Source organism: Rissa tridactyla, chromosome 1 (assembly GCF_028500815.1).
Source record: "Rissa tridactyla isolate bRisTri1 chromosome 1, bRisTri1.patW.cur.20221130, whole genome shotgun sequence".
Classification (NCBI taxonomy): domain Eukaryota; kingdom Metazoa; phylum Chordata; class Aves; order Charadriiformes; family Laridae; genus Rissa; species Rissa tridactyla.
The window spans coordinates 190,934,139-190,961,674 of NC_071466.1; the positions used below are offsets into that span (position 1 = coordinate 190,934,139).

At 37.0% G+C, this 27,536-nt stretch overlaps 1 long non-coding RNA gene across 1 annotated transcript; it reads left to right on the top strand.

Annotated features, from left to right (window-relative positions):
* The first annotated feature begins 434 nt into the window (after nt 1-434).
* On the top strand, nt 435-24,062 carry LOC128906403 (uncharacterized). The gene is made up of 6 exons (XR_008465158.1): nt 435-2,678; nt 5,927-6,114; nt 7,361-7,435; nt 14,691-14,765; nt 15,189-20,663; nt 21,284-24,062. It is a non-coding gene; the product is annotated as an uncharacterized LOC128906403 (long non-coding RNA).
* Nucleotides 24,063-27,536: the final 3,474 nt, after the last annotated feature.

The window sequence follows — 27,536 nt, forward strand, 5'->3', positions numbered from 1 at the left end:
AACCTCTGATGAAGGGAATTTTGGACACTCTTGAGATAGTCGGCATTAGTGCTACAGGAGTCTTACAGATAGAAAGCTTTTTTCTAACATCACATTTAATCTTATTTTCATTTCTGCAAGTAAGACTGATGTATCCATGTTCTATTCCCAGTGGATGTGTAGAACAATCACCATTCTCTTGTCATAACCTTTCATATATTAACCTTTCATATAGTTTGTGTACTCCTGCCGAGTTTTCTCTTACCTAGTCCAAAGAAATCCAGTCCGGTTTCTTCAACCTGTCTTCTTCAGGATGACACTCATTTCAGGCTTTACAGACTGTATGAGCTATGCTTCTCATTTCAAAGTAGCACAAGGCTGAGGGAACAACATGCAAAGGGACTTTCTGTGCTAATGAGAAACGTAGTTGTCGGATGGTCTATTGAGGTAAGAAATCTATTCATGCCTGGATTTCTGTGGCAAGAAAGTTGGTGGTATTTCAGTTGCACCTTAACTTCTGTAAAGGAAACAATCCAATTAATCAACATTATTGTCTCCTGCATAAACACTTGAAAGATTTTCATGGGATTTGTAGAACGCATTTTAAAATTTCCAAGGTGGAGACCTGCAAGTGTTGTCTTAGCAACCAAAAAAAGAAAATGTATCTACCATGTCATTAAAGCTTATCTTCATTTGTTACTTCCGTATTTTTGCTCCATCTCAGCTTTCAGTTTCTTGCAACTTCTGCTCGGCACTGTGTTTTCTAATCCAGCGTCCTCTGTGTTTTCACTAAAGCTTTTTGTCCAGTTCTATTGGTTCTTGTTGCTTCTTTGATGCCTAATACATATTTATCTATGCACAGAACCCCCGCTACTGAAGAGTGGTGTTTTCCTTATTAAACTTATCTGCAACTTTGTCGTAGCCTTACAATACAGTATTAAGACCCTTCCAACCCTACCATTCTGTGAAGACCTTAGGCAAGAGTGCATTTTAACATAAGCAAACTGCATTTCTTTGAAATGACTGATTGAAAAGATTGATGCTACCTTACTACTCTTCGTGTTAAAAAATGATAATTAGAATTTGGGGAAAACCCATTTTATTCTCGGGGAAATTCATTGGAAGCTTGATCTGGATATAATGACGAATTAAATTATGGAATAAGTACTAGTGCATGTCAATATAGTTTTATGGCAAATACTTCTCGATTATTATTCACTAATGAGAACAAAAGTTTGGCTGATAAAAATAATTGTATAGCCATAATATCCTTGAGTTCTTCACACATTTTACTTAGGACTTATATGACATCCTGATTTGCAAGATTATACTTTAATATGTGCAGATGATGTAGACTGAAACTGAGTAACTGATAGGTCTCAAACAGTAGTTGTCAAATGAAATCATTGTTAAAAGGGTGATTTTAGAGGTACTATGGGAATTGCTACTGTGCCTGCCACTGTTCAACATTTTCATCAATGATCTGGAAGCATTTCTAGCAGAATTTTTAGATGAATCAATAGTTGCTGGAACAGTAAATTAAATACATACCTTGTTATAAGGTGCTTATTTAGAGCAATCTGGACCTGGTAGGATGGACGTATTCTGAGAAAATGTTTTTTCGTTCTATGAAAGGGAAAGGAAATATTTAGAATTTACTTCGTAAAAAAATAATTCATTTTAAATACTTTGAAAAGACTTGAGGATCACGATAAAGAAGGTACTGAATGATAGTTTTCAGTTGAAATGCTGTGGCCTTTCACTGTGACCTTTCAATTTTTAAATGGGTAATGCAGTGAGTGGAAGCAGGGAGGAGCGTGTACTTAGGAAACCAGTTTCAGAACGCTGCTTTCTGACCTTCATGTTTTGAAAATCAGAAACAGTCCAAAACAGAGCCAGAGAAATGACTTAGAGACATAAAATTGCTTTAAAAGGAGAGAATTGCAGAGCTTATTCTACACAGTTTATCCATCAGAAGGCTGAGATATGACTTCATCATATGACCTGGTATCTTCACAGGGAAAAACTACTGTGTTATGAAGCTTTTCGTGTTGTCCCAGAAAGAGCTAAAATCTAGAGCCAAACAAAAATTGGTGTCCAATTTCCTACCCGAATGTAACTGTGAAGACATTAATGAGCAGAACAAACTGCCAAATGCAGCATTTGATTACACACCTCTTGATAGTTTTAGCTCTCGACCGAATGTTTTTTGGAAAGATTCGCTTGCCTTTAAAAGGCTGTGTGCGTATATACATACATACATATATATAACATATATATAGAAAAAAATATATATAATCAATAAATGTTGAACTGGATGGAATTTTATTTCCTTTCATATTAGAGAGGTTAAATGAGATGGTGCAGTAATACCTCATGGATTTGTTGTCTAGCAGCAGTAATAGATTATTTTAATCATTTGAATGGGGTTTGTAGAATTCTTACTTTTGCCAAACATTAAAAAAGTGTAAAAGGAAATGTTTTTCCATAAAACTTTCATTGGCATAATATCTTTATATATTCTAGATGTATAAGAAAAGTAGCAGCATTCTGGGCTGTTTATCACCTGTGTTCAGAGAGATTATCTAATGAGGAAGTGACGTTTTCTGACCTGTGCGCTGCAAGAAAGATGAAGGCATCAGACAAAGCAGGGACAGGTCTTCAAGGTGGATTGCTCCTTGACTGTCTTCCCCCAACAGGTTCTACAACACCTCTGTGGGTTGGGGTTTGATTGGGTGGGGTTTTTTTCTTTCTTCCTTTCTTTCCTTACCCTTACCGGGGGGAGCATGAGAAGTACCAGTGTATGTGTTTAATCTATTGAAATGGACTTGAAATGGTGCTTCTTTTCTGCTAGCGCTGGATCTCCACAGCACAAAGATGTATGTCCTCTCTCATGGTAGCTGTCTGGGATAATGTGGCGGTCACAGATGTTTCCCATACCAACATTCAAATATGGTGAATGTAGGTTATAGTTCTGGGCTAATAATTCAAATAAAGATTAATTTCTATTGCAAAAATGTAAAACACATTAAATGTTAATTTCAAGGGCAAAGCTAAATTGAAGTCCCTAAGAAAATACTTTAAATTAGATGAATTACCTGTAGAACAAACATCATAGATAAAAAGTGAATTTACTTAATATAAAAAAGTTAATAAAATGGGCTGTGAAAGGAAGATGAGCAGCAGTGTTAAGATAAATAGTCCACTCACACTGAAATAAAGGATGAAAGTTCACCTTATTTTCCAAGTTTATGGAAAATTTACAAGACACAATGCATTCTGTTGTATTAAACCAAGGACCACTGGGATTTGTGTGTTGTGAGCTTTCAGTAGGCTCATCATAACCATTACAAATCTACCCTGAAATTTTAAAAGACCAAAAATACAGAACTAGAAGGTCCAGTTCCTCTGGGCTGGGGAAAAGAAATGGGTACTGGCCTTTTTTTTTTGTACTCTATTCTTCCACATGTTGCAATGCAGGAAATTATAGAGCAGGTGGAAAGGTCAGGCGTGTGTAGAGACTTTACTGCATATTTCACTTCCCTGCTCCTTAGTTAGAGGTTACTACGATGCTGTGTTACGTTGATTCAGCAATAGTTTTGCATTCCTCTACTCCAGAAGAAATTTAACTCACAAACGATACCATTAGGTTTATTTATTTATTTATTTCCCTCAGGCTACTTCTTTGCTTCTCTGGTGTTCTTGAGGGAGTCAAATGGTAAAATGAAAATTGACCCCTATGAAAAATCATAAGCAGTTTGTTAGACTATATTTTGAGACATATGGGGATTTCTCCAATGACAGAGACGAATTTTCCCCTTTTCTTAGCCTGGTTCCCAGAGAGAAAAGGGCTTAATAATCCACTGTGATGTATACGCTTGCATGCATGTTTGTCCATTTTCTTATTCCCTACTAGTAACTTTTAAGCCTGCTGGTCCCATTTATACCAAGTGAAAAACAAGAGCAATTAAAAAAACCCCAAACCCTAACAAATGGGAGTATGGGCCTATCCTTACCCCACCGAGGGGGCACTTTCTCAGCTCTTATAAGCAGCCAGAGAATCCACAGAAGGGAGACTTACTAAAAATGTTTAATTGTGGAAAAACCTACAGCTGAACTTCACATTTTATTAAATGGAAGAGAATCAAACTGAGACTGAAATCACCTGAATGAAAATTAATTCTGCTACTCATGGAACAAGTTGTTTTGCATGATTTAAGCTTGATTTCCATAAGTATGAATAGTTTAAATTGCTTTCAAAATAAATCCTACTTCTTTGTCTCCTGTTTTGTAATGTTTGCTTTCGGAAAAGTTACGGTATTCGCCTTTAATGATGCAGGGTTTTTGTTCCCACCAAATAGCTTTCTAAATCAGTTGTTCCAGGATAGCCTTCAGGAAGAAAACTAGAAAGGACTGAAAAAATAATTTGATAGTGGGTAAGAAAAAAAGTCTGAAGGGTTGAAAAAGAAACTCAAGACTGATTTTTAAAAATTGTAATTCCATATAAAACACTGAAGCAGCTTTTTTCAATAAAAATTTTCTAATAAAAAAAAATAATATACTGCTTAATTGTGCTCCCGGTTAGCATTAATAAAGTATTATATGTGTAATTTTTACAACTAGAAGTAGCACTGTGGTTGTCACATTTTACTGTACACATAGCTTGATTTTTGCAGCGTAGACATCTGCCAGAAACATTTCAGTTTAGCATGATGAATTTACTGTAACCCTGTCAAAAATCACGTAACGTTGCCAAAGTATTGCTTTGAATATAGGTTGAAAAACAGAAATAAGTGTGTTGAGGAAGGTTTTCAAATTCTCTCAGAATCCAGTCATTACTGGTGTTACGGCTGGGCACATAGGAACGCTGCTGCTCCACGGGGGATTCCCGGGAAGTGAACATTACCTACTTAATCAGGGTAGTGAAAAGCAAGATCCTGTTGACTGTAGGTACCCTGAGCAGGCTATCAGCACCCCAGCGAGGATGCTGGTGCACAAAGGGCAGGCAATTTGCACAAAAGTGTAAAGACTTTTTGAAGCCTTTTTGTTAAAATTAAAATGGGAAGGGCGCAATGTGTGATGTCTTCTGTGCTGACTGTATTTCAGATGCTTGATTTTTGACTGCTTATGTATGAAACACGGTATGCAGTTGGGTTAATATGCTAGTTGAAGCCTTGTGGTCTGAATTATTTGGGCCTAATTCTGAGCTCAGATAAACAATAGATGAGACAATCAGGGAAAGCACGTGCTGTCTGGCAGCTTAAGGGGAATTCTCTAGGATCCTGATATTTCAAGAAATAATGTATCAGGAAAGGTAAGTGCTCCTGCATCTTTGATAAAAGATTCTTCAGTGTAGTATGCGGTTTAAACAAATGTAGGATATCTCACTTTTTTCTCAGGTTAGATCTTTTTGTATTTTCAATAGAGGCCAAAGGTGTTCTAGCATGTTTCGAATAGAAGATAAGATAGGATTCTGGGACGTAACTGAACCACCACATTTGTATATTTTATAAAACTATTATTTATGAAAGGGAATTACAAATGTGCATCTGCATTTGCATAGGCCCACTGTCTGCCTACCTGTATGAATATTACCATAGCCCTCAGGTAAATCCTGGAATTAAGAGTATCGTATCAATACGTAGTCTTCTTTAGTGAACTTTTAAACCATAAACAACGGAACTGATTGCTCATATGTAGATACAATTAGTGTAAATGACTATTTCCTGACATTAATAGGCTAAACAACAGACATGCATTGTTTGTTCTATTATAATTTTCTATTGTTAAGCTGATTTCAAACAGTGCGCATAAAGGTCTGATGGCAGTGTAGCGGTCTGCTACGGCACGGGAACTTCTGCCTTCACTGATTTGTATGAAGAACTTTACCGTTTAAACCAATATTAAATGGAGGAATCTGCATCTCCCTCTTCCTTTCCCTTCTGAGAAATGCACCTCAGAGTGCTGGGACAGATGGTGTCAGGCAGTTTGTGAGCAAAAATACCCCAAACCAAAACGAAAACCAAAACAAACCCCACAAAATCTCCTGAGAGGTGCTAGCCTGGAAACCTGGAAACCATGCTGAAAAACAACCAAAGGAAGATTTCCTTTATTCCTTCAGAGAGCTTTGGTGAGGTATGTGGGAAAGCCCCTGTCCTGCGAAGTTTCCTTTCAATATCTACAATCACTGAATTTATCTGTATAAAATGTATTGCTATGTGACTGTTAATAGGGGTTACATGCACGTGAGCTCCTCTCTAACTAAATATTCTTGCTTGGAGTGCTTATGGCTCACATCCCACTCTGCCCTGCTCCTGTGAATAACCCAGTGTGCTGATGGAGTGACAAGACACCCTATTCTGCTACAGCTGAATTAGGGCCGATACACATGTTACGCGCAGTGCTGCCTGACAAATTGAATCAGCTACTCTAAGTGATTTTGCCTGTTTCAGAGTACTGGGAAACTCAAAGGGCATCAAGTCAAATTACACATTGATCGCAGTTTGCCCTGTAGCTTTTGCACACAGAAGGAATCCCATGCAACACTTAGAAGATTAGTGGAAGAGACTGCATCTGGGGAATATCACATGTAAGCATGTAGAAGTCGGACTTCTCTGGACGGTAGTAATGTCGCAAGTCTAGCCATCCAGGAAAGAGCAAAATTTATGTTGATGTGCACTTCCCAAATGAGGCAGTCATAGACTTCATCATCCCTCCTGTAGACCTTGTAATTCCCAATTTAGCCATACCATAATTCATGTTTGATTTGGGGTTATTTTTCGTTCTTCAAATAAACAAAATGTCAGAATATCACAAATTAGAGTGATTTGTTTTCTATAGAAATACAAATCCATATGTACTAATGTTTATGAACTGCTGTGTATTAGAATCACTGATCTGCTCCTGTGTGATCTCCAACTATCTAGAGTCTGGGTGACAGACCAGCAATTGGATGCCTGAAAACACAATTTCTGTGTTCAAGCTTTTCTTTGGAACCACAGAGGCTAAATGCTTCCTTAAAACACAGTAGCAAAAATAACTTAGAAAAAAGTCAAGAAAACAAAAATTCTCATATGAAGAGCTTATTGCAATAGCTGACATTTAAAAGACAATACAAAATACTGTTTGACTTAAATGATATGCCAGGCATGCACACAAAGGCTTATCTTTATTTCATTTGCAATGCTTGTGCTAGATGGGGCCTCCTCCTTCTCCTTGTTATACTGATGAGCAAATTTTGCACCGACAGCATACTTCTCAGAGCAGTGCCATAAGTATTACTAAAATAATTTAAATAAGCCTCTGCATACTGGATCTCAGTTTATTGATCAGGAATTTATCTAGAGCAGGATCAGCTTCAGCATGGATATCTGTGTTGCAGCTTTTCTGAATGATCTTCCAAGTCGTTTACTACACTAAGGGATCCTGAAGATTTCTAATTTCTGCCTGTTGCCAGGTAGGTTTCTTATTTGTTCTGTGTTTTCTTCCAGTTATTAAAAGCACTAACACCATTTTTCTAAATTTCATTTCTATTTCTAAGAAACCAGTCACTTGGTTTCTATTCTTGATGTTCTCTCTTAGTCATCGGCCTGGTAAACATACCAAGAAAAAACATGTTCTATCACTTCTGTTAACTGAGGTTGCCAGTCAACGAGAGGTGACAGCAAATGAAACGGAGAGATTTGTATTGTTGTGTATGTAAAAACTTAAGGGTTGTTTCCTGTCACATTCTGTGCTTTAATTCTTTCACCTAATGCTTACTTACTACTCAGTCATGATAAATATTTTGGGAAGAATGTGCTGCTCCAAACTCTTCCTAACACAATTTCTGTTTGTTTGCTTAGGCTGAAAGCTTTTTTGTTTGGCTGGTTGTTTCAGTGAATTCCTTCCTTAGAAAGAAATAAAATATGCATTTTTAATAGCTTTCTTCACCAGTTATGGAGGTGGTTTGGATTCAAGGACTGATAGTCTTTTGACTGGACTTAAAAATCTACTGCATCTGTTGTTTAAGGTCAAATGTCTCAATAAAGCCTTTCCATAGAAGCGACTTGTTAGCTTGTACTTTTATCAGGTCCCTTCTGCAACTTTTATTTCCCCAGCTTTCTTGATTTCAAAAATGACAATGATGGTATTTGAGTTTTCTGGGAATTTCTGCACTGCGATGCATGTTGTGAACAGAGATTTTTCCTAGTTCTGCTTCTGGGCTCCCTCTGATCTTTGTAATGTACAGTGCAGTGCTGTCTTCCCTAGGCACTTCTCTCATCATTTTCCTAACTTGTTCTTCTGTTCCTCGTACGGGGGTAGCTTGTGGAGCTGTGCAAGGGAATCATTCACAATACTAGCTAAACTGTGAGAAAAACCTTTCTAAGAAGGTTTTCCACAGAAATGAAGGATTTTGAACGTTTGTCGTTTTTAAGCTCAAAATAAGGAAAAAAGACGATCTCACAAGCCTCCAAAAAGCCTTCCACCTTGACCTGCCAAATCAACACATAAATACAAAAGTTTTATCCATTAAAAATGAAACTTTCTTCTGTAGGAACTGCTTTGCTTAGGACTGTATTAAAGGTCATAATGAGTAAACAAAGAGACTATTGGACCACAGCCAAGCGTTTGTTGATAAACATATAATTTAAAAACTTGAACACCTTTTCTTTCCTCCCCTCCCTGCACACACCAGCAGATCACCACCCTTCATACAACGCAAATCACAGCAGGAGTAAATTGCTGTTCTCCCTGGAACAAAAGACACTTAATTTTTGAATAAACATCCAATTGTTTGGGGTTTTTTTCCTCCATTTTTCAGTTTTTGGTACTGTATGAATTGCTGAATTCGATCCTCTTGTTGAAAAAGTTGTTTGGAGGTTTGGTCCCTGCTTCAGATCAGAGTTGTGGATGCTGGAGCTCCTGTGGGCCAGGCGACCTGTCTCCTCATGGGACTTACAGCGTGCGTCCTACCAACTGGCACCCAGAGAAAACCTACTGCTTCTTATCTTCTCCCACTTTGGTTTCCTTGGTACACATGCATGTAAATATTTGCTTTCTATGTTGTTTTGATTTCTTCTTGTAGCTACTTTGGGCTTGAGCCAGCGTTCACTAGCAAGGCAAGAAAGAGGTATTCAAAGAGATTATCAGAGAGATACTGTTTCATCTTGAAAAGTAACCAATGCTCATCCTGAAGTATTTGAATTGTGTGCTTGCAGACACAAAAGACTGTGTGCAGAAGCAGCTTATATTCCTCCATCTGTCTGCAGGTCTGTCTCCATAAGCTCGATCATAAAGTGATTATTCGCTTTGTTTTCTGTTTAATACCAGGTGGTAGTTGGTTACCATGAAATTAGTAGATCCTAGTACTGGACCTGCAACTTTGTTTTGCTGTTTATGTCCTATAGCTTTGTGTTTATATATTAGACTGTCTTAACTTGGCAGGATCAAATGGTCTGATACTTCTAGAAGCATTTTACCCTGCTACCTGGTGTTTTCTTATGTCTCAAGATGGAGATTTACATTATAGAAGTACTGTAAGAGGTAGCCAAACTAAATCCATCAAAAACTGAGAAATTCTCCTTTGATTTCACTGTTGATTTTAAAAAGAATATTAGTGCTATTTTGAAACTAGAGAAATTACATGACTCGTGGGGCAGCCATGTACACCTTTCCCCATCATATGAAAAGCGCGTTTTGCCCACAGACGGTTTAACACTGATTTTGGTTTTGCTTTTTCCAGTGTAACTTGGCTGTGCCTCTATCTTATTTGTCTGTCTTTATTTATTTTTCTTTCCCCTTTATCACACTGTGAAGTGTTTTTGGCCTGTCTTTTTCATGGCTGTTCATGACAGTCTCTTGTCTATTTGTACAGAGCTTCTGCCCTTTTTCTTTTCATCACAGCATGGCTGGGCAGCCAGTCTCACCAGCAGGAGTTAACTGGAACTTGGGTACTTTTCCAGTTGAAGGACAAAACTGTTCTTCCTGCAACCTGTATTTCAACAATGAGTAAAGAGAAGTTTTGTAGTCAACATTAAATAAAAACACATGGTTTCCTGCAGCTGGCGTCTTAATCTTGCATTAGGCTTCCCACAGCCTGTGCTGCAAGTGGCAGCTTTTAGAAGCGTGTGGTTTCGGCAGCTCTTGGTTTTGCAACTGCAAAACTCTCCTTTCAGTTAAACTTGAGTTTATGGCTGCCTGTCACAAAAACTACCAAAAGAGAAAGAGCTTTTGCAGCTTCTTGCTTTTGGAATTGCTGCTGGGAAATCAGCAGAGCCCAGTCCTGTTATTCTGTAGGAGGCTGCGGTTTCCGTACCAAAGGCAGAAAACCTCTCTAGACTGTATTCAGCAGCATTGCTCTCCATTTAATTAGACCTTCCATCCCTCTGTCCTTGGATATCTTCCTTTCTGGAATTAGCCAAGTTCTCTGACAGTGGAGTTATATAGCCTGTAAAAATTATGCTAATCTTGTTGTTTTAACAGCTGCATGTTTTGGTGTTCACTTCCTATGTTGTTCTTGTGGAAGGTGCCATAATCTTAAATCCTCATCTGAAAATGTTATGAGCCTGTCACTTTTTTTTCCTCTTGACTCACATTTCAAAGAGATCTGCTTCTTTTTATCATCCTGTCTGCCTTCCCATTACAATTTTACATTATGATATTGAACCAGGCTTTGATCGTTTTGTAGTTTGCGTAGGTCCTTGTGTAATATGTTCACTTGCTTGTCTAGTAGCATGTTCACTTGCTTGTCTAGAACGCTGCACGTCAGTGAGACAACCTGCACAAGCCTAATCTCATCTGCCTCGTTTTTTTGAATAGCTGGCATATTTTCTCTGATGTGCTATATAAATTGTCTGAGTGTTTGGCTGAGCCCTTTTTGATAATTAATATATTATTCACCAGGGATTTTTATGAAACCGTTTCCTCCAACTTTCTCTTCTTTCTTTTTCTGAATAATAAGAATTGCCTATGCACAGGGTACTGTCACTACATCTTCCCAGTTGCTCCCCACCCCCTACACTGACAGGATTTTACCACGATGAATAGAAAATCTGGTGTTTGTTCTGCTACTGATAGTTAGCATATGATAGTGAAAATTATTTTACTATTGTCAACAATATTAAACTCTCTTTAAGCACCTGTGTTAAGTTTCAGCATCCCTGTGCAATGACTGTTATAGATCTTTTGAAACAGAAAGTGTTCTTGTTATATTGGCAGATGTCAATTACACTTAAATTATAAATTTCATTAAAATAAAGCAAGCCAATGAGCGAGGAAAAAGTGTGAGTGTGAGTGGCAGAATCTGCTTCACTGTGTATATGGGCAAATGGCAAGGATTGTCTCTTCACTGCACCCATTAAACTGAGTTTTAAGGGTTGAAGACTGGTAAAGTTTATTTCTGATCACACAGACTGATGATTTTGAGACTTGTTTTTTTATTAGGAATACGTGTAAAGTGAATTTACATGTATTTGCATGGATATTCAGAAGGAATTTAAGACTAATATAAATAAGAAACATCGCAAGCTTTCAGGAAAATGTTATGTTATTTTTTTCTATTCTATTCTATTCTATTCTATTCTATTCTATTCTATTCTATTCTATTCTATTTTTCATTTTTATTTTCCTTTCTTTTTTGTTTTGTGGCATTGCTTTACAAAAGAAGGGGCAGGATTTCTGGTTGCTGTGTAATACTTGGGACTACTGATGGGAAACAGGGAACTGCCAACAAAGTTCCTGCAGGGAGAGGAAGGGGAAGGAAAGGGACCTAAACTTTCATTTTGGCAGCATTCTGCGTAGCCTGAAAGCCTCGGGGAAACTTCCAAGTGTTACGGTAGGTAGGCTACAATGTACTGATCCAGTCTGAAGATAACCAAAGCACAGCTGAGGGTGGGGAGTCTTGAAACTGATTAAAAGTAATCACAGCCCTGTGGCCTGAGGCATGCAGAAAACAGAACCATTAATGCTATCCGGGAATCCATATAATGTCCTACATAGCAATTGCCAGTAAAGAGAAGAATAAATTTCTCTAGCACTTCTTCTTGAAGCCAGGGAATTTCTTATTTCTGCCGGTGTGGCGAATAAGAGCGTTATCCTGAAGTGTCTCGAGTGTCAGCCCTGATGCTGGTGGGGAGGTGAGGTCTCTGCCGCACAGAATGGACTTGCTATATCCAAGGGGTGCCTTGACTTTTTGTGGTTCTTAATTTACAATCCAATTTATATCCGCCTTAATTCATAATCTAATAGAAGCTATACTGAGAGATACCAGCATCTTATTCTGTGCTCAATATATTGTAATATATAGAATAACAGTGGGAGGAAATTGCTGAAAAATAATTGCAATGAGATATTTCAATAATGGCTTGCACAGGACCTGCTGGGAATACCTCATATACTGTTGATTTCAGTAAGAATATTTACTGTAATAAACACAGTAGAGCTCTATTTTTAGTTTAATATAAAGATTTATGTAAAAAAAGATGAATTACATTACTCAGTTGTATCTCTTGAATTATCTTAACCATATGTGGTTGCTCTTAAAATTAACCAATTTATTATTTTCTAAAGACCAGCTGGGGAACTGTTTAATCTATAAAACTGAAAGCAATGTAATTACAAACAGAGGGGCAGAAGTAATATTATGTAGTCACAGTTTAGAAACTGAGCCTTGAGTATCTTAATATATGCCTGCATAAATGATTAGTATTAGTTTGCTTCCGCACTTATCTCAATGGGATGTTTTTGCCAGAGCACGTTTATTCCACCTGTTGGTAAACCAATAAACCACCTTGTTCTTATTTCTTCTGTGATTTTCTTCCTTGTCATTTGTACTAGTTTCAGCTTGTTTTAAATAATTTCTTTATTTACACGTATGCATAAAAATGGACCAAATAACAAAAGAAGCGGAGAGCATTTGGAATAGAATTTAAGAAATGTAATTATTAAAACAAAAGAAGGATGACATTTCAGGAATCTTAAAAGTACACATGTTTATGTATGCATTTACAATGATAAAGCTCAGTTAGTCCTTGTGAAAGATGTTTCGGCATGGCAAGATGTACACATGTACCCTCTGCATGGGTCTATGACTTTTGTTCTTGGTACACAAAGTATTATGTGCGATGCAACCATTGCTGCTGGGTCAAACTGATCTCTATCCATGCTGTATATAGTACCTACCCACGTATTTGTAAGGGTTAAAATTATAGAGAATGATATGTTTTTACCCTAAGTGACCACTGTTTTTAAAACCAATGGTCATAGTTTTAGAAATCAGGGTTTATTCATGCTTCTCAGCAGACATAAGTCTGTACAAGTGTCATGAATTGCTACTCTTTTGCATTATTTAGGGTAGCTCAGATAGGGGGCTTTGAACTAGAGCATTTTTTTCTCACGTTATTAAAAATACTGAATTCTCCGTATTTTTTCAGTGTCATACATTTTATAGTGCTTCCTTATTAATGCCTTTGTTTTAAAAATGGGGCAGAGAGACTCCTGATCTCAGCAAATATCTTAGTGAGTATACTTTTGCTTTGGGGCAAGCACAACTTAATATTCATAAATCTTGGAATGCAGAGGCGGAACATGAAGAGAATCAATGTAGATTCTCAAGCATTAGGTATTGGGGCTAAATATCTGATGTGAACAACTTATCAGAGGTTTGGCAACATTATTATAGTATCATGTAAGAGCCAAGCTATTTCTAAATTTCAAGAAACCACGGAAAGATCCCTAGTACTGGTTGACATTTCAATAAAATACGGCTAAGAAGAAAATACCTCATATAAAGAGATCTCAACAGACGAACATAAAATGAAACAATAAAGTAGAATCCAGTGCAATAAAATAAAAATAGGTCCTTGTAGTGATGCTTGAAATCTGAAAATCAATTAAAGCTAGTTTTTAAAATGACAAGCAAGTAGTTCATGTTACAAAAGACACAACAAATCATGTGTTGCATGGTGTATGTGTGGTTTAAAAAATATTTCTTTTTGATGGTTGAAAAAGTCTCAATAGATGCCTATTCCATGCACTGCTTCCTCCAGAGCCATATTAACAGTCATTGTCTCAATTTGTATCATAGATAAAAATTGAAAGGCAAGTATAGCAGAAAATAGTTAATAACAAATATACATCCTTCTAACTGGAGCTCAGAGTTGGGCTAAAGATGACCCAAGAGGGAAAAAGCATTCTGCCAACAGTTCTCTCTCTTCGATACTAAGAGGGGTCTGTGTTCGGCGCTGTGGATGATATGGACACAGGCTGGTACGGCGGTGGTGTGGGGCAGCCTGGACACCAAAGCCTGGTCTAGGATTATAGGGTTGCCTCGGCTGCTTCAGAGCCAGCGGGATTCTGGCTGGAAAAGGCCAGTCTCTGATTACACTTAAATGACTTTGGGAATGCGAGCTGGTTTTCAGTTCATGATACGTGTCTCCTTCTACGTTTGATTCAGAGGAGATATGTATTTCTTCCACGTCGTTTATGAGGCACCTGTCCTGCAAGCCTATATGCAGGCACAGAATCCTGCTTCTTTAGCACAGTTCATGCCTGGGAACTTCTACATTTAATGACCTATGACAACCAGGCATCTTTTTTCATTGGCATTTTAAAAAATTCTATTGAAGATGAACAAGAAGGAGCAGAATCCACCTTTCTCGGCTGTGCTGGTTTTGCATGTCTAGCTGCAATAAAAAGCATTAAATTTTTTTTTTTTCCTCTCCTTACTGAAGTCAGCAGATCCAGCTCAGAATGCTCAAAAGGACTGGCTCTGTGGAATAAAACCATGCTATTATTACTCAGACACGGTAACACTTCAGGGTGGGGGGGGGTGGAAAAAGACTTCTAAGAAGTGCAGGATTACTCTATTTTACCTGTGGCTCATTGATGTTAGCTAGTGTACAGTTTGTCAAATTCCTATTCTTTTGGTCATCACTAGTGATTTTTTTCTATAATATCTGGCTTTGGTTTCTTTTCCTTGTCCAGATATTTCATTTTTTAATTTATTTTAACTTTAGGAAATAATGTTTGAATACATTGATATCAAATAATGGATTTTTTTAATGATACCTGCTTCTCAGATGTTTATACTTTTAAGATGATAAACTCTAATTATTCCGGTGGAAGCTGGAAATCCCTCAAAATGTATAGGTGAAACATGACACTTAAATGTGTACAGAGAGCCATTTCAGAACTCTGGTAAAGATCTTTTTGTATTTATCTCAAAACAGGGAAGGCAAAACCTACAAAGTCTACATCCTCATCAGACCCAGCTAGTGATGCTAACTCTATGACGTCATCATGTGTTTGCAGCACTCTGGGAGTATGACTGTCCCAGACACTCCTAAAAATGAAAATGTCAATAGTTTACGGATGTATATTTTGGTTTTAAAAATATTGTCTACTGGAGTGATTACTATAAAATTTGTGAAGGAAGCTGTGCTTGAGTGACTGGTTGAGGACTTCTGCTTTGAACAATTTACTGATAACCGCGGTGAAATTTTGTGCTGTGTCTTTATGAAAGTGCAACTTTCAGCCCAGAGTGCAGGACTGAACAAATCTTTATACCAGCATTGCACCCTACTAAGTTTAAGCGTGGACACAGAAACTGAAAGCATTGCAGCTACTGTAGCATAGCAAATATTGCCTCTCAGCTAAGCAGTGGTCAGGGCCATAGGTGTGATCTTCATCCCACACCAGTTACACCTGAAATCCAGTCAGTGTTAATTCTATTACTTTTGACCATATACTATTTTGTAAGTGCTTTTAGGAGCAGGTATGACCTTTAAAGGCTGTCCCCACTTCCCTTTGAGCAATAATTATAGCTGAAATCCCTCCTGAATTGTATTCCTGCCCCTTCATTAGAGGCCAATCTGTCCCCATTTTTGGGCCCTCCAGCCGTATTTGCATACTACAGCAGATACCGGAACACATACTACTCTGCACGTGGAAGATTCCACAGGCATATTTTAAAGAGAGAACATACTAATTGTCAGTAAAATTGTCCTCAGTCTGTAATTTTTAAACATCAGTAAAGTAAGTATAAGCACATGAAAGTTCTGTGGAAGAAACAATTTGTTACTTTGTAAGACAAATTATGTGTAATTCCTATAAATGTATTTTGTATGACAACTGTGGGTAGAATCTCGCAAGAATTATGTGGAGGATAATTTAGAAAGAGTGTACGAGGAACATAGGCTAAAACTCTTTACATATCTACTGCTACCAAATGAAAGTACATATGACAGAAGACTAGTAAACTTCAGATTTCAGTTCAAGATGATGAACGCAGGCTTCCTGCTTTTTTCCAAGTAATTTGAACAGTGCTTGAGCTGTTTACTGGCAAATACTTATTAAAATAATTGTTGTTCATTGAATTTAACCTTTGCAAATCCAACAGAATTAATAGTTCGATAAACATGGTCACACCTCTCCAAACCTGTTAAATTTCCTTGAGAGAAAACCCCACAATTTTTACTAGCTCTAATTTTTTATGGCATTTTTTCAGAGCTTTACTTTCTTGTATACTGTCACAGGTTCTGAATTCATGCATTTTTATGTTTTTAGCAATATTCAGTAACAAATTTCTTATTAAAATGCGGCCTTCATAACTTCAGAAATACTTTAGGTATCCTCTGTAGGAGATGCAGGAAATTCCCTTGGTGGTTACATAAAGCAGAAGATGGGGAGCACCACGCAGTTCAAATCCATTTTCAGTAGCAGACAATCAGGCAATACCAATGTACGCCATAAAAGAGTTTACCGAAGTGGACAAATAAAAAAACCTAATCAGCATTGTAAATTACCTACATTGTTATTATTGGTCCTCTTTGGAAGCTTGTGTTGTCTATTCATGGGAGCACAATTTTACAAGGCGAAAACAGCGACTGCTTGGCTTAGCAGAAAAGCTCCACTGAATAAGAATGACTTGTAGGTTTGTATAAATAGGAATTAGAAGGCATTTTCAGTGAAACATTTGTATTTCTTAATGAAACTTATTTTTCTGATATTAGAAAAAAAAGTTTTATCACTATGTGGAAGTTTTTTACCATCCCTTCCATTTTTTGTTGTTGTTTACCTCCTTTGGTAACCACTAAATTTGTAACCACTAAATGGGTTACCAGACAAGGCAAAATGGCACAATGATGGGTAACAAATAAAGTAAGATAGTGTCCATGGATGTTTGACAAATTCGGTGTATGTCTTAGTATCGTTTTTTCTTTTATGTGCAATAAAATTTATTTTTTCTTCTAGAGGTTAGCAAGAAAAGCTATAAAATATTTCAACTTTCCAGACTGTAAGCTGTTCTACATAGCTTACATATCCAAAATGTGACCCTTTGGACCCTCAAATTTCCTAACAAAGATCTGATTTTACACTTGTTCAACCTGTCTTATAAACTTTGTAATGTATGCTTATCTCTTATCTAGTATTTTTTCCATTGTTAATTTGGAACTGTGAAGATTTTCTTTTCTCCGTTTTGAGTAACAGAGATTTGAACCGATCTGTGTTACGTGCGCTGTGAAAAACATTGTGATCTAGTAGACAAAAGACTTATATGCCTCATATTTCATGTACTTGGATTTTTACGTTATTTAAACTTTTGGAGTGTGTTAGTGTGGTCTGGCCTACCAGCAAAATTCAGAGCTTAATTATTTGGAGATAGGCTTTATGTAAGGGAAATTCCCTGGCATTTTAGTATCAGTAAGGTGGTATGCATGAGTTTATGAAAAACATGAATCTTATTCTCTGCAAAAAGTATTTTTGCCCTTAAATCCCCAGGGTGAATGTATGTTATTTAGCAGATATAGAGAAGTGTAGAAGACTCTCAGAACAGGAGCACTCAGACAAGTACTGTAACAAGGGAAGGTTTTGGTCTGGGAAGTGCAGGAGAAAATGAAGACCTGCCAGTCAACGCCGGACTGCCACCTGGTGCTCACAGGGGTAGGAGCTGCCTGCCTGGCATCCCTCACCTTCCAAATAAATTGAAGTCAGCAAGAGAACTTGCCCATTTACTTAATTGTTCATAACTTTAGGACTGTATGAACCGAATTATTACATTTTTTAGCAATGCAATAATGTAAAATGACAAATTTTGTTAAGATTTAATTGTATCTTTAAATTATTTAGAGGTCTTAACTGTTCATTAAAAATCACCTTCATAAAACATGTAATTGTGTTTTTATAGAAGAAAATATGTATATTCTGACTGTGGCAACACTGTAGAAGTTTAGCTAATTAACTGTTTCTGAAGAATTCTTATGAGGAAATATGTGTGCGCATGATTTTATTTGGCAAAAGTTGTTTCAAATTTCTACAAAAAGGATAACCTGATACACTAAATCCTGTATATTTTCAAGATGCTTCTTTGAGTCTGTCAGAATCCCATAGATTGAATGGATACATCAAATCTTACTCCTTTCACATAAACTTAGGTTCATAAACTCCGGTGAGGCAGCTGGGCTCCTTCTATGGTCTGCAGAAGCGGAGGGGCACTTTCAGAGGGCAATGCATCCTACCCGAGACTGGTCTCCTAAGACAGAAGAAAGATGAAATCAACTCTAGAAATGGCCATTTCTCCCCATTGACTATAGCCCTAGAAGTTGGATTAGACAAGTTAAGTTAATGAGAGGAATTTCACTTACATTTTCTTATTTGGGAAATTCTATTTTTTTGACATAAAGAGTATATCTCAGCTGTGAGCCATGACTGGCTGATGCCGCATATTAATTTTCAATAGATTTCCCTCCATGCTGTGAAATAATCATTTAATAAAGCTTTCAGGGGCAGTGTGAACCTTAGTAATATAGCTTTAATGGATCTGTTGCCTGGGAACTTAAATCAAGGCTTAGGCCCAATGCCAGTATTAAGGTAAAGACCCCCACAGGTGGCCTTGTCCCTTGTGTAGGTCTAAGACGATTTGAACCAGTTTTGGTAGCATTTTTCTTGGTGGGAATGTTGACAGCAGTGCTCAGTGCAGACCTCTGCCGGAGGAAAAAACATCCCAGTTTGGAAGAGATGTAAAAATGCCAAATGATAATATTTTCCACTGCTGAAATTCATCTTGTATGATCTGGTCCCAAACCTTAAACAAATTATGGAAGCATACTGTATTAATTTCTTGCAATCTTTTTAAAAGGATACGTTACTTTTTCAAACACTGTCACCGTTATGGTATGTACAATTTTTTATTTTTTTTAATCTACATATTGACAGTAAAATGTATCCAGAATTAGGTCATAATAGTTCACTCTTGAAAGAAAGGTTTGGTAACCACATAATGGGCAGAATGAATGGTTATTACAGTCTCTTTTGACAAAACATGACAGAGGCACATCAGGGTCGTCTCCTTCACCTTTAAGTAATCTTCTAGCTTGGCTTCTCTTTCTGCTTAATAATTTTGAAAATTTTGTACAATTATGTAGTACGTTTTAGCCCAGGAAATATCGAAGTGCTTTTGTAAGTTATGACCTTGGTACAGTTTTTAGCCAGGGAACCAGCCCTTGCTACCAAGAGGGCCTAGTGACAGTTACTCTGTTGGAGGTTTGGAGAATATAATGTGAAAACAGCTGTAGCACCACTTTTGGGAGTTGATATGTTGTTTTTTTCTCCTCTGTGCTTACCTGGTACTAAGACCTATGTTGGAGAGAACCTTCACTTCTCCATTTAGAGACAAGAAAAATAGTTGAATTTTTGGATTCCATGAACACCCGCAGTCCCTCTGTGATAAGATTATGTGCAGGGGCTGCAAACAGAGTAGAAAGATACATGGAAGAATTATTACATGCTTTCCAGCATTTCTGCAGTGGAAAGTGATAGCCAAAACGTTCATCACAAGTTCTTGATTAAATACGTTCCCTCATAATGAGGCTTTGAATCAGTGACTGGGTCCACTTCTGCTTAAAATATTTTGTATTGCAAGGTGGTAATTATATTTAAGGTCTTTAGGTAATATATAATTTAGTCATTAAGTTCTGTGTAGCATAACATAAATAGTAAAAATTGCATGTATGCTTTTAAGTTGGTTAAATTCTGACTGGATGAGACTTCATTCTTTATTATGTATAAGCAACATACATATGAAAGTACAAAAGCTTAGAAAAAAATGTTGCCATTGTTATTTTTAGTAGTACATTTTAAAATATTTGGACAAAACATTTCCGAGTCATATGCATCTACAATAACATTGGATTTGAGCAGCAGGTACACAAATAAAAGTTCATCACTGTGTCTAGAATGCCCAGCCTAAGACTAATACATAACTAACATAATTAGTCTTTTATTGTTCTTGTAGAAAACCAAATTCACTAGCAGTGGTTGGAAAAGTGTAAAATTTGGAAGCAGTTTCCAACAGGACAAATTTAGGATCTGATGATGACGTCTTGGAAGACTGTACAATTAGAGGATTAGAGGTGTAGGACTGTCCCATAGTTGACAGCCCATCAATTAGCAAATACTTTAATGACACTTCAATCAATGACAAATAAATTTTAAAAATCCCCATGACCAATCTTGGAAAGAAAAATGCTAATCTCAATCCTTGATTTCCCTTTTGGCAGCTTCTGCAAGTGAGCTGGAAAGTGTCTGTTAAAAGAGAATAGCTCAACTGAAACAAATTCCTCTTGCTTTTGTCTCCAAGTGAACCGCACTGTGAAAGGACATGAAATGTGAATGCACTGCCTAAGAGGTTTACAGTAAAAGATAAGGTACAGTCTGAGGGTAACTATTAACATCTCCATTGTACAGCAAATACTCAGAATGGTAAAAGGTTGTTGTTCAAGAAACAAGTAAAACAAAGCTTTAGTGTTCTTTAAAGGTCCTCTGTAGATATCTAAATTTTTCATGTGAATTTTCCTCGTAGCCTTGTTAAGAGCTGTTATTAGAGCTGCATGAAGAAACTGCTAGTTATTCAGGTGTATGAAGTTATATGCAACAAAAGTCTGTGAGAAGAGAGGGAAACGGCCTTATACTCACTAGTGATGATATTAATGAATATATTCTGATCTTAAGAATGCTGCTTTATAATTTAGCTGGAGAAATTTTCTTCTAAAATTTATGCTGATTTGTGTTCATGTATGGATCAAACTTTCAAATAAATGAGCTTTATGTAGTCAAATTTGTATGAAACGTTGTATGTTTACAGTTGTGCCTGTAATTATTCTACATGGGGGCCTGGGTAGGGGCTTACTCCAAAGTTCATGAAAGTTAATGGTAAAGTAACCCACATTGTTTTCAGTGGATGTTAGATCAGGCCTTACGTACCAACTGGAATTTGAACATACAAACATTGAGATAACTAATATTTCATTTGCTTTTATATATCTAGGCTCCTGGACCGGACTTCTGAAAACATTGAAAATGGGACTTTCTGAATACCTTTGTGTTCTGGCAGGCAAAAAGAAAGCTATATTGTGTATCCTAGTTAATCTCCTAAATGCTGACACCTCCTTTCTGGGTAAAGGATGAACTGAATCACCTCTCCAGACCTTTGCAGCAGTTTTCTATTCTTTTAATTACATAGATGTAAGAATAGCTGATTAGTGGTGTTGAAAAGATTTAAAACATACTTGCTGGCTTATGCTCGTGAAGTTTGATTCATTCATCTCTTTTTTACCTATTATGATGGCAAAATATCCCTAAATTCTTTCACTAAGATAGCAGTTTAAAGAAAAGAATGCAAAGTTCAAAAGTGTGTTTCTGCAGCAAATTTGTATGGCTACACTGTAATGTGCCACAAAGTATGATTACAGACGAAGTCCTTCTACTAGGAGAGTTTTAGGGTCACAGAGCAGACTTTGTTGCCATTTACACTGGACTGAATCCATTGACTTCAAAGGAGTTAATGTAAATTTAAAGTGCTGTACCTGAGATGTGAATACAGACCACAAGCTGACATTTCTTGAAACTCACACGTGATTTTGGTTAAATTAATTAGAACTGCAGGAATAAACCAAAAGGTACATATATAATTTTATTATTGACTTCACTGAACTGAACATGGAAATTGAACCAAAACCCTGTTCAGAACAAGCCTGTTGTGTTGTTTTCTTTTACAAAACATAAGTGTAGCTTTAACTGCTGAAATTTTGTGGGAGCTGCATAAAAGTACAGAGAATAAATGGGACTGAAAATTTCTGTTCCATCACTCTTCAGAAAATGGTGTGAAACTCCTGAAAGAGATCCAACAATCACTCTGTGAAATAGCATCAAGGTGTGGACAAAGAGAGCTCAGAAGAGATAGAAAATGTGACTTCCTAAGACAAGGGAAGGCTTTCTTTCCTTTCTTTTCTCTCCTTCCACTAGAACAGTGTGTGACTGAAGACCAGAGTTGGGATTGATCTTACCTAGTATTGGAGATCTATACCTGAATGAGTTACTCCAACATTTTTGGGAGTCCATGGAGAGAAATAGGTGCTTTTGGGTACCTATTTATCTCACCTGTTTTAGAGGAATTGTGGCTCAGAGGTGACTGCCACTCCGCTATAAAGATGGTCTTGGATCAGAGGAGTGTGAGAAGTTATATTTCAATGGCCAGCTGGATTTGTGACCTAAACCCGTTTCTTTATTCATGGAAGCAATCTGTTTTTTGTATTAAAACACAGCGTAAGAACCACGTGCCAGAAAGCTGGAATGCTGCCACTCTGGTTGTTTTAGCTTGGAGAATAGAAGAGTGGTAGGTCATCTTCCCTGTCTCTCTACTAATAAATGGGTAGCTGGATTGCCCTGCTACATTACATCTCCTGGGGATTTTCTTTAGTCAGATTAGCTAAGAAAGGCTATTATTGGATGTGTAATATCTTGATCCTGCAATCCCCCCTGGTGAAGGAGACTTGGAGCGCAACTCTTGGCAGACAGTATGGCAGGATTTCCAAATAAAAGTATTTCCATTTCTTACCTTTTGCTTCATATTTGAAATTTTCCATGGGAGAAATTTTCTGACTAATTCTGACCACAAATGTATTTCAATGCATTTTTTACAGTGTTTTACCTAGTATCCCCATCCCAAGGGGAAAAAAGGTATGTGTTGTAATCCAGTTCTAAATAACCATGATGGATGAAACTTCAAGCCTAATTCATACATTAAAAAATGATAAATTCAGCCAACATAAATGATTTTATTGTAAACATTGATTGTTTTGTACAAATGTTTTGTTCAAGAAAGGCAACTCATATAAATAAAACCGAATATACTTACTCAAAACTCTTTCAATGGAAAAAGCAAGGCATTGTTTAAATAACTTTATTTTCTCCTCGATAGACAAAGTTTTGACTTTTCATTGGAAAACCAGAATATTTTAATGAAAATTGTTCTCCCCAGGGATGAGAAACATTTCCAACTTGTATCTAAATTTCTATTTTCTAAAGAGCAGCCATTGTACAGCTTATAAGAAGTGACGAACAGTCTTCTTTTCTAACCCACTGCAGATTTCACTACTGGAAAAGTAAGTAGTTTATTAGATTAAATTCAGTTAGATTAATCAGGCTATTTTACAGTTAAAGCTGTAGAACACACCACAGATCTTAATTACCCCTACTGGTTATTACAGAATTATAACAAATTTGCAGGTTTTATTTCTCTCAGAAAGTCTGGTCTCCCTGCCTCTGTAGAGCAGCAGGATGTGAGTGGTACATACCCGCTCATGACTTTGGGTGACGCTCCTGGTTCCCGTTGTCTCCCTGCTACTGTTTGCTCTCATCTGCATTATTCCTGGCACTTCAGGATGTGTTTTGCCATAAACGCTTCACAGGCTGAAGGTCTTCAGAGGCCCTTAGTGTGCAAGTCAAAGGGTCTCTTTAGCACAGACACTGCACTTTCTGTACATCACTGAAGTGCCTCCTGTACCTTGGCAAAGAACAAGTGGGTGACGATAAAACCACAAATTTTGTTGGTCTCAGGAAGGAAACAGGCGGATCTATAGAACAAGAAAGAAGGACAGACTGGAAACATCCAAAAGGCGTGCTCCAAGATGTGCAGAGACCAATGAGAAGATAAGCATGGGTTTCACTTTCTTTTGGATCTGGCTCAGACAAATAGCATAAGATAAATGCTATGTAGTGCATGTTTTATTGTAATAAAGATGTATTTTAATATAGAGAACATAAAAGAAAAATGTGTGTCGTTGCCTGACTTTGCTACCGTGTTTTTTGCTTTGGAGAAAGTGCAAGTGCGCTATTGACTATTACTCTCATCCTTTAAAACTCAGATGATTTATAATCACTAATGCATATATATTTTAGGCAGAACTGAAGTACAAATCACACCTAGTTACATATGGAATCTAAAAAGCCCATGTAGTACTTTGCCCATGAGGGCAGGGTTTGTGGGAGTGTGGTAGCAAACACAATTGTTCAAAAAAGCCTTTGACTAAAAATGCTATAGATAATGCTTTAAATTTTTAAATAGTTTGGGTTTTTTTTCCTGTGATAGATCTATTCTTTTTGATGTTAGTGATAACACACATTCCATCGATTTGTCTCCCCAGTGACCTGCTGAAGTTTGGTGGTATATCTATTAAAATGTTGCTTAAAGTTCATCCACCTTGTTTTTTCTACACTAAGGTATCCCTTCACAAATTATCCCTTGTTGAGAGGCAGGGGAAAAAAAACCCACTGTGTATGTGAGGAATATTTTCCACTGGTCTTGAAAAAGCAGTTCAGGAATGTTCCATTTATTCTTCCAAAGCCAATGTTTACCTTTTTGAATAGTTTTGATTATTTTTCCCCCTCAACTCATAGTATTTTTCAAGTTTTGCTTATTGCTTTTAAAGTAATTCTGTACCTGCTTGTGTTAGATATTTATCACTTGCAGGGAAGGCGAGATTGAGACAAATCACTGGAAAACAGAGGAAAAATCAGAACCTTTGAAATATCTTTCACATTTTGCCACCATAGAATCTATCTTTTTGAAGGAATATGTATGGGAAAAATACACCTATGAAACGATATTATAGTTTTAAAAGTTAAAGTATTATGAACCAGTTTTTACTGAAATCAATTATATAGTTCTAAATAAATTTTTATAATAATCAAAGGAAAATATGTACAAACTTTGTTGCATTTTTATTGTATATTTAATTGTGCTGTAGTAGGCTGTAAATCTCCAAATCTCTTACAGTAAATATGTTCTAAAATTCAAAATACATACAATTTATTTCATTTTGCATTGGTTACTCTGAATACTCAACCACTTACTCTTACTGTGTAATATTCAGGCAGATTTTTGCACGCTGTACTTGGATTTATACAAGGTGAGCATATTTATCATATTGCAACAGAAAAATCCCATTGCACGTTAATAAACACTGGAAATATTTTAAAGATTCATTGCATGAAAAATGAATTTCCACTCTAATTTAGGCAATGAACACTTGCATTTTAAATGATATTTATATAGGTGTGAATAACTGTTCTATAAAATCTTTTTGTACTGCTGTATTGCAATAGAAAATATTATAAAGCTTTAGTGACAGACTTTGTATAGTGGATGTTTCTTAGAAATTATGATTATTAAGAAAAAAACCCCAAACATAAAATGCATACCTAAGAAACCTTTAGTGTTATGAGCACTGTAATAACTAAATTCTGGAAATTCAAAGTCTCAAACAGTTCCATAGCTCATCCTATTCAAACCTAATACAGCACAATGCAATTTTTACAGTGCCCTTTGTGCTAGTATCCTGGAGCACTTTAAAATGAATAAAGTTAAAATTAGCAATGTAGCACTCAATTTCCTAAAGGAGTTACTTTAGAAAAACTAAGTAAAATCAATGCCTTAAATGTTTGGATTTAAAACCCTGCCAATTGAAGCTCTTTTTATTTCAAGTAGCAAAGTATTCCAAATCTCCTGAACAAAATGTCTGAAGGCTCTATAGGTTTAGGATATCAAAAAAGTATTTAAGAATTATAAAACCATCATCTATCAATCTCTGAGTGCATACTGATAGGCATGGAAAGTAAATGTAATGGCTACGTAGAGCTATACAGCAGCCTCTGCATCAAATAATATGCTAGTCGTTTATTTGCATTTCTATAATGCATTTCACCTGAAGACCTCAAAGCGGTCCCTCTCCTTAATTCCAGCAGAACAATATAAACCACTTACTAAACAGAGCAGCGAACTGCAGTAGTGTGCTGAAAAAAGGGAGTTCTGTCTGAACAGCAGGAGAGGTGCAGCCCTCCAATAGACCATGGGGTCAATTGCACATCAGGTGGCATCACTTGTGTAATGGGGCTATTCGTAAGTGATTTTATTGAACTGTAGTTCTGAAGTTGATTACTGCAGGTCCTGTATTTACATATGCAACCATCATTTGCAAGAAATAGGGTTTTGTAGGAAGTCGACAACTGCAGGTGTAGCAGCAAGCAGTGTAGAAGCAATGGCTGTGTTCTCTTTCTTCTCTCTTGCAAAAGCACGTAAATATATACCAGAATCCCTAGATGGAAAAAAGGAAATCCATAAATAGTATGAGATACTGATAGGCAAGCAGAACTCTTGTTATTTCTGCTAACCAGCTTTGATCTAAAGATACAAATAACTTTGTCTTCAAACTCTGGATAGAGTCATGTTTTGAAAAACGGAAAAATAGTTCTAATTCATTTTGATAGTGTTTGGGAAACCTGAAACAGGAATATAAGGGTCACATGCACACGACAGGAACTTATAAGCAGCTCATGGTGCTCAGGATGAGGAACCTGGCCACGAGCGTGTTCTGGAAGCAGGGCTGTGGGTATTCTTAGTCTTGATCAAACACTGGCGGGCAGGAAAGTGAAGATCTGCAGTGGTGTCCATTAGCACAACTCATTCAGTGCCCTGTGCTGTAAGGCAACATGGGAACAAGATGCAGGGTGTGTAGTCACCTGCAACTTCTATTTGTGGCCACAGTCTGACTTATTTTTATAGCCACTTTTGAGTTTCCTTTCCCTTTTCTTCCCTATTGCTACAATTCAGCCTACGACAAACTACTGACCTCCTTCCTTGTCTAGCTGTCTCTAATTTCCATTGTGCCCCAGTTAGCTAGTCATTCACCACTAGGGCGGCCTGATCCAACAATGGACCTGCTTTGGGCACAAGGTTGGACTAGATTGTTTCTGGAGCTCCCTTCCAACCTCCGTGGTTCTGTCATTCTATAATTAATCCTGAGTTGGGTCACCTTTTTCTTTATATGATTTCTGCTTTAATTTAGTGTTGTAATTGAGGCCAAGGTGCTGCTTAGTTATCATTTAAAAGTCTTGCTGTCATTGCCCTCCATTTCTTTAAATAATCTGTTTCTGAACTCAGTGAGTAAATGAATGCTATTTGTATAAGCTTGCTGTTTTATGAGTGTATCCACATTTTTCTCTCTCTCTCTAATGATACCTACACTTGTCCATGATACTGTGAACTGCCAGAAAGACATTTGTGCTGGTGCTGCATCCAGCTGTGGCTAAGAAGGTTACAGGTTTTTTGAAAAACACTGTTTTCTGAAACCACTGAGACCAGGATTGGTTTGGGAATCTCTATAATCTGTAAAATCTTTCTCTGCTTCCTTTGAGAGAAGAAGGAAGATGCTGCTTTCACTGTGGGTCTTCCCCAAAATCAC